Genomic DNA, 6,869 nt, shown 5'->3' with positions numbered 1-6,869 from the left:
ACATTATGCACTCCATGCAAGTCCATAGGCAAGGCTAGTCTATAGGCTACCTTTCCGATTCTTTCTAAGATCTCATATGGGCCTATGTACTTAGGGCTTCACTTCCCTTTCTTTCCAAATCTCATGACACCTTTCATTGGTGACACTTTGAGAAACACTTTATCACCTATGTTGAACTCTTCATCCCTACGTTTCAAGTCTGCATAACTCTTTTGGCGATCCTGCGCCGCTTGAATCTTTGATTGGATGGTTCGGATTTGGTTCATGGTGTCCTCTATCATTTGAGGTCCCAACACTACGGTTTCACTAATATCGTACCAGCAAAGTGGACTTCTACACTTTCGTCCATACAAAGCCTCAAATGGTGCCATTCCAATGCTAGCATGATAGCTATTGTTATATGAAAACTCAATCAAATCCAGGTTATCTTCCCAACTTCCTTGAAAATCAATAACGCATGCCCGGGTTTGGATAGTCCTTTCAGTTTGTCCATCCGTGGTTGGGTGGAAGGCTGTACTCATTTTCAATGTCGTACCAAAGCTCTTCTGCACACTTTTCCAGAAATTCGAAAGAAACCTTGAATCCCTATCTGATACGATATCCTTAGGAACTCCATGTAACCTCACAACATTCTTAATGTAGGCTTTAGCAAGTTGTTCCATTTTCCAGGTTTCCTTCATTGGTATAAACACTGCTGACTTAGTCAACCTATCTACCACAACCCAAATTGTATCATTCCAAGTCTTTGACTTAGGTAAACAAGTGACGAAGTCCATAGAAATACAGTCCCATTTCCAGCTTGGAATCTCTAAAGGTTGGACCTTCCCTTGAGGTCTCCTATGCTCAATCTTAACCTTCTGACAAGTCAGACATCTAGCCACAAATTCAGCCACTTCGTTCTTCATCCTTGGCCACCAATATACCTTTTTCAAGTCCTTATACAACTTGTCACCCCCTGGGTGCACAGAATATGGCGTGTTATGCCCTTCTTTCATCAATTTCTCCTTCAATTCTCCACACTTTTGAGGCACGCACCACCTGCCTTTGTACCTCAAACTTCCATCATCATGGATTCGGAAATCTAACTCCTTACCCTGCGAAATCTTTTCCTTGATTCGCTCCAACTTTACATCACCTGCCTGATTCTCCCTAATCTCATCAAATATCGACGGCTGGATGGTTAAGGAATTCATTATTCCCACAAGGCTTTCACCACTTACTATTTCAAGGTTCAAACGCTGCATGTCCTTACACAGCTCGTTAGCAACGACTAACGCATTAACACTATGACTTGATTTCCTACTCAAGGCATCCGCAACTACATTGGCTTTTCCCTCATGGTACTGGATATCCAAATCATAGTCCTTAATTAACTCCAACCACCTTCGTTGGCGCATATTCAAATCCTTCTGTGTGAAGATGTACTTCAAACTTTTGTGGTCCATAAATATCCTACACTTCACACCGTACAGATAGTGTCTCCATATCTTCAATGCAAACACTATAGCAGCCAGCTCTAAATCATGGGTAGGGTAATTGGATTCATATGGCTTCAATTGCCTTGATGCATACGCAATAACCTTCCCGTTCTGCATCAATACACACCCTAAACCATTCTTAGAGGCATCACTATACACATCGTATGCACCACTCTCATCTGGTAAGGTTAATACTGGCGCGGTTGTTAATCGCGTCTTTAAGGCTTGGAATGCTTCCTCACACTGGTCACTCCATTCAAACTTTGCTTCCTTCTTCATCAAGGTAGTCATGGGCTTGGCTATCCTAGAGAAGTCTTGCACAAAGTGCCTATAGTAGCCAGCTAATCCCAGAAAACTACGAATGTCAGTCACACTCTTAGGTGTAGGCCATTCACTAACAACTTTGATCTTAGCAGGGTCAACTGCCACTCCTTCTTTTGACACAAAATATCCCAAAAATGCAACTCTTTCCAACCAAAACTCACACTTTGAGAACTTGGCATACAACTGGTTATCTCTCAAGGTCCTCAACACCGATCTCAAGTGTTCCGCGTGATCCTCTTCACTCTTTGAATACACTAGGATGTCATCTATGAAAACCACTACAAACTTGTCCAAATAGGCATGGAATACACGGTTCATTAAGTCCATAAATATTGCAGGGGCATTGGTTAACCCAAAAGGCATAACAGTGAACTTATAATGTCCGTATCTAGTCCTGAATGCGGTCTTTGGTATGTCATGGTCAGCGATTCTCAATTGATGATAACCCGAACGCAAATCGATCTTTGAAAAGATTCCTGATCCTTTTAGTTGGTCAAATAGGTCTTCTATCCTAGGTAATGGATACTTGTTCTTGATCGTGACCTTATTGAGCTCCCTGTAGTCTATACAGAGCCTCATACTTCCATCCTTTTTCTTCACAAACAACACTGGTGCTCCCCAAGGCGATGCACTTGGTCTAATGTAACCTTTCTCCAATAGATCCTCTAGTTGGCTTTTTAACTCATTCATTTCTGCTGGAGCCATTCGATAGGGTGCTTTTGAAATAGGGGCGGTTCCAGGCACTAAATCTATGGTAAAGTCAATAGGTCGATTGGGAGGCATCCCCGGGATCTCTTCTGGAAATACATCAAGGAATTCATTGACTACTGTAATATCCTCAAGCTGATCCTTGATCACATGCTCTAGGTTTCTCACATTACATAAGAAGGCTGAGTTCCCTTTACAGACTAGCTTCACGAGTTCCATTGTCGTGATGATTCCTATGTTCTTAGGCTTACCAAAACGACGATATGACACTACCTTGCCTAGGATAGACCTCAAGTGAACCTTCTGCTTCTCACAATCTATTTTGGCTTTGAACTTGGCCAACCAATCCATCCCTAGAATTACATCTAGCTCTCCTAACTCAAATTCGATTAGGTTAGATAAGAACACGGTCTTGGCTATGGTCAAAGGCACATCTCTATGAATTTTGGTACACTTCACTATACTACCATTAGGTATGACTATAGGTACCTCAATTGGTTCAGGATCTTTCAACCCTAGTTTCCCCAAAGCATCTACTGATATAAAAGAATAAGTCGCAACAGAATCAAATAGAACTTTAACTAAAACGGAATTAATAGAAAAAGTACCTGCTATGACGTCAGAGGAAGTCTCCGCTTCTTGCCTAGATATCACATTCAACTTTCCTTGGGCAACTCCTTTGTTATAGCCACCTCCATTGGTGTTCCCATTGTTGTTTCGGTTCCCATTCTGCTGTTGGTTTCCTCCAGGCTTTCCATGGTTCTGGTGGTTGCCATTACTGTTGCTATTGTTACCACCTTGGTGGTTCCTTTGGTTTCCACCTCCATTTCCCCCATTCCGGTTCTGATTGTTCCGGTTATTGCCTTGGTGGTTACCTTGGTTAGGCTTTCCATTCTTAGAATAGAATTCATACTCCCTATGGCCTAACTTTTGACAGAATCTACAAGTCACCAAATTTCCATCACAATCCTTTCCAGGGTGATTCATGTTACAGCGCCTACATTCGTAGGTCCGTATTCCATTTCTTCCAGACTGATTTCCACCACCTTGGTTGTTGCGATTACCACCATTGTTAGCCCTAAAATGGAAATTCCTATTTCCTTTGTGCTTCTTAAAATTCCCCTGATTCTGATGGTTATTCCCTTGATTCAAGCTTCCACCATCCTTTCTCTTTTTAGCACTACCATTCTTCCTTTGCTGTAACCCATACAGGTGAGCAGCTTTTCCGTACAGGGTGTCTAATGAGGTAAAGGTCTCTCCAGACAACAACAGCTGTAAGTCCATGGTCAAACCATTCTCAAATCTTTGAGCCCTGAGCTCTTCCATTGTCACCACTTTAGGTGCAAACCTAGACAGCTCTATAAACTTAGAATAGTATTCCGTCACAGACAGACCTCCCATTTTGAGTTCAATGAACTCTTGCGCCTTTTGCTTTTTCAGATAAGGTGGGTAAAACATGTTCCTTAGTGCAGTTTTGAATGCTTCCCATCAAAATTTAGGTGTGGCTCTAAGGGTATTTTCACATCGTTGCCACCATAAATCAGCTTCACCTCTTAGGTAGTACACAACACTATTCACCCTAAGGTTTTCGGGGTAATTCACAGCTACAATGAGTTTATCAAACTCTCTCAACCAGTTCTCAAGCACACTGTAGACACCTACTTTTGTCCCCATTCCCGAAAGGGAAGGTTCGATGATGAAAGCATAAATCTTCACTTGACAACGCATCTCCTATAAAATAAAGAATCTCAATTCCCCTTTTCATTTCACCCGAAACCTGCTATTTATAGAAACCTGCTATTTATGGAAACCTGCTAAAAATAGTAACTGCCGTAATGGGTAGTTGTTAAAAGTGGCAAGTCATAAAAGATAGAAACCTGTCAGAATTAGGTGTTGCACTAAAACATAAATCCTAAATGAGATAGAGATTACGAGAGAATCCTATTCCTAATATGATTCGAAAATAAGAGTCACGTATTAATTAAAATCCTAACGAGCCTAGAGTTCGTAACGGGCCCAGACGCATTCCGTCATAAGGTTAATACGCACTAAAAGACTCAATTAAATCTCAAACACTTCGGATTCTAGGAATCCGAATCTGACTAAGAAAACAGCCCAGATCCTATTTGCAACGCCTGGCTCTGGGCACCGAAATCTTCGGCGCCCAGGCCTGGGCGCTGAAATTACCTGGGACGTATTCTTTCCTAATTCCTCGTGGATTAGAGTTCTACAATTCTATCTTTCCACGAACTCTTTTCTATAAATAGGGCCTTAAGTTCGACGTGAAAGAATAACACACACAATTATTATTTTGAGTATTGACTCTAAGCCCCTAAGCCTAAGCCTCACGCTGCAAAACTGATCACGCGTTCTGTCGCAATCGATCCATAAATCGAACAGAACGTATCCTGTCCCATAATTTGAGATTCGTTAAATAAAAGGAGAAATAGCAAAGTCAAAGTGGTTAGTTTTCTGAGAACCGTGACGCACCTCTCAAGGGTGCGTCGTAATGTGTCCCTTTTCTGTGATTTAATTGCTTTCCTCGCCCTTTTATAAAATGTTAAACTAATTAAATCTGATTGTTCTACCACGCCTAATAAAGATAATATTTTGGGAAATTGAACTATCATGCTAGGTCCCTTAAAGCAATCTAAGTCAGATAATCGTGATCGATCTAGTATTATGTGTTGCATATTGTTAAAATCAACTCAGATTAGTTTAATAGTTAACGCATGTCCCTTCAATTATTTATGCTGAGCTAGTAAGGATATCCTGCCTCTAGAGTTATCGACGAGCGAGTACTCCTCTCGGTAGTTACAGTCCCCCGAACCCTCAATCTCAACCTTGCAGGTGTATGTTGAGAGATCCCCACACCAGGGATCACAAGGGAACCTATGGCCGTCGTGGTCAAACATAATTGCACTCCCTTTATGTCACGATAACCGGGTTTTGTCAGTTTTTCTCATTGTCGTTAAAAACTGAATGGCGACTCCTATATTACTAGTCAATTGGGTGTAAACTCACAGGAAATCCAATTACACTTGATTTGACAAAAAGAAACGTCACACCCACGAGGGATCGGACGAGGTCACGCATTAGCCACGTGCTTTTTCGACACCCTCTTAGTGGCGACTCCACTGGGGATAGTGAAGGAAATACTCGTGCTTGTAGGTAATCAAAATAGCCGAAGGGTGAAACGATCCTACCCCGCGTTTATTTCCCCATCAAGTTGGGACGACCTGAAAATCAGCATATTAATGTGAACGGACAGAACCGCATAACGAATCTTGGCTCCCTTGGTGTTTCATCTCGGGAGTTGGGACTAAGGATACCCATCTCCAACCGGGGGGTGCATACGCTTCGAATGTTGTCCACTCGGCACTTTCGCTAGTAGTACACCCGTCCCAAACCCAATCTCTCGCCCATTAGGTCCCTCTCATTGGTGCATGCCCCCTTGGCTTACATCGTGATTGGCCTCTTGGGCGAAATTCGTCCGTTGAAGGCACTACCTCGACCGGGGCATGTGTTGGATCTGCGATAGAAGCGGTACCAAGCCAGGCGCAAGAACTACCCATAGAAGCCTATCATAAACTACATGACATATTATTATTGCTTCATGATGTAATATTAGTAATGTGTAGCGAAATATGTGATTGTGTGACAAACAATGTTAGCAAACCAACGACCTAAAAAAAAAAAATTGCCCAAACATTCATAAACCAATTTGCCAAAGAGTTATACCGAAATACGTGTTCCGCAAACCCGAACGATCGCCACAAAAATAAGCGACGCTCGGGATGGCCTGTAACGAATCCCACAAACGCTGCACGACGCGTAAAGGACGTTATTAGGCAAGCACGCAAAATCGAAGTCGCATAAACAAAAGTAGACGCAAGCAGAAAACGAGAACCAGCCAGGGACGCATTTTCAACGCCCCTGGCTGGGCGCCAGAATTTCTCACGCCCTACGCTGGGCGCTGAAGTTGCTGCTTGGCCTTCTGGTCAGGCGCAACAGCCTCGGTGCCCGCGCAAAAGGAAAATACGTAGCACAAAAAACGTTCGTAAAAAAAAATTGCTACGTAGCACAAAATAAATAACTCTTTGTGTTGTTGTTAGGCCTCCTACGACGACAATGCTCGGCACCAAAACCGAACCTACCAATAATTATAAATGTCACACGGGAAAAGATTTCGAAAATATAAAGAGTTCAAATTGCACACATAGTAGTCCAAATATACTAGTCCGACTTAAGGGTAGTCATAAAATGTCTAAAAACCGACTCACGAAACAAACTAATGTGTCTCCTACTCCACAACAATAATGCAGGGCCCCTGAATACCTACCCGTGATAGCCATCAAG

This window comes from Spinacia oleracea, chromosome 1, assembly GCF_020520425.1.
Source record: "Spinacia oleracea cultivar Varoflay chromosome 1, BTI_SOV_V1, whole genome shotgun sequence".
NCBI classification, from domain to species: domain Eukaryota; kingdom Viridiplantae; phylum Streptophyta; class Magnoliopsida; order Caryophyllales; family Amaranthaceae; genus Spinacia; species Spinacia oleracea.
This window is presented reverse-complemented; position numbering follows the sequence as displayed.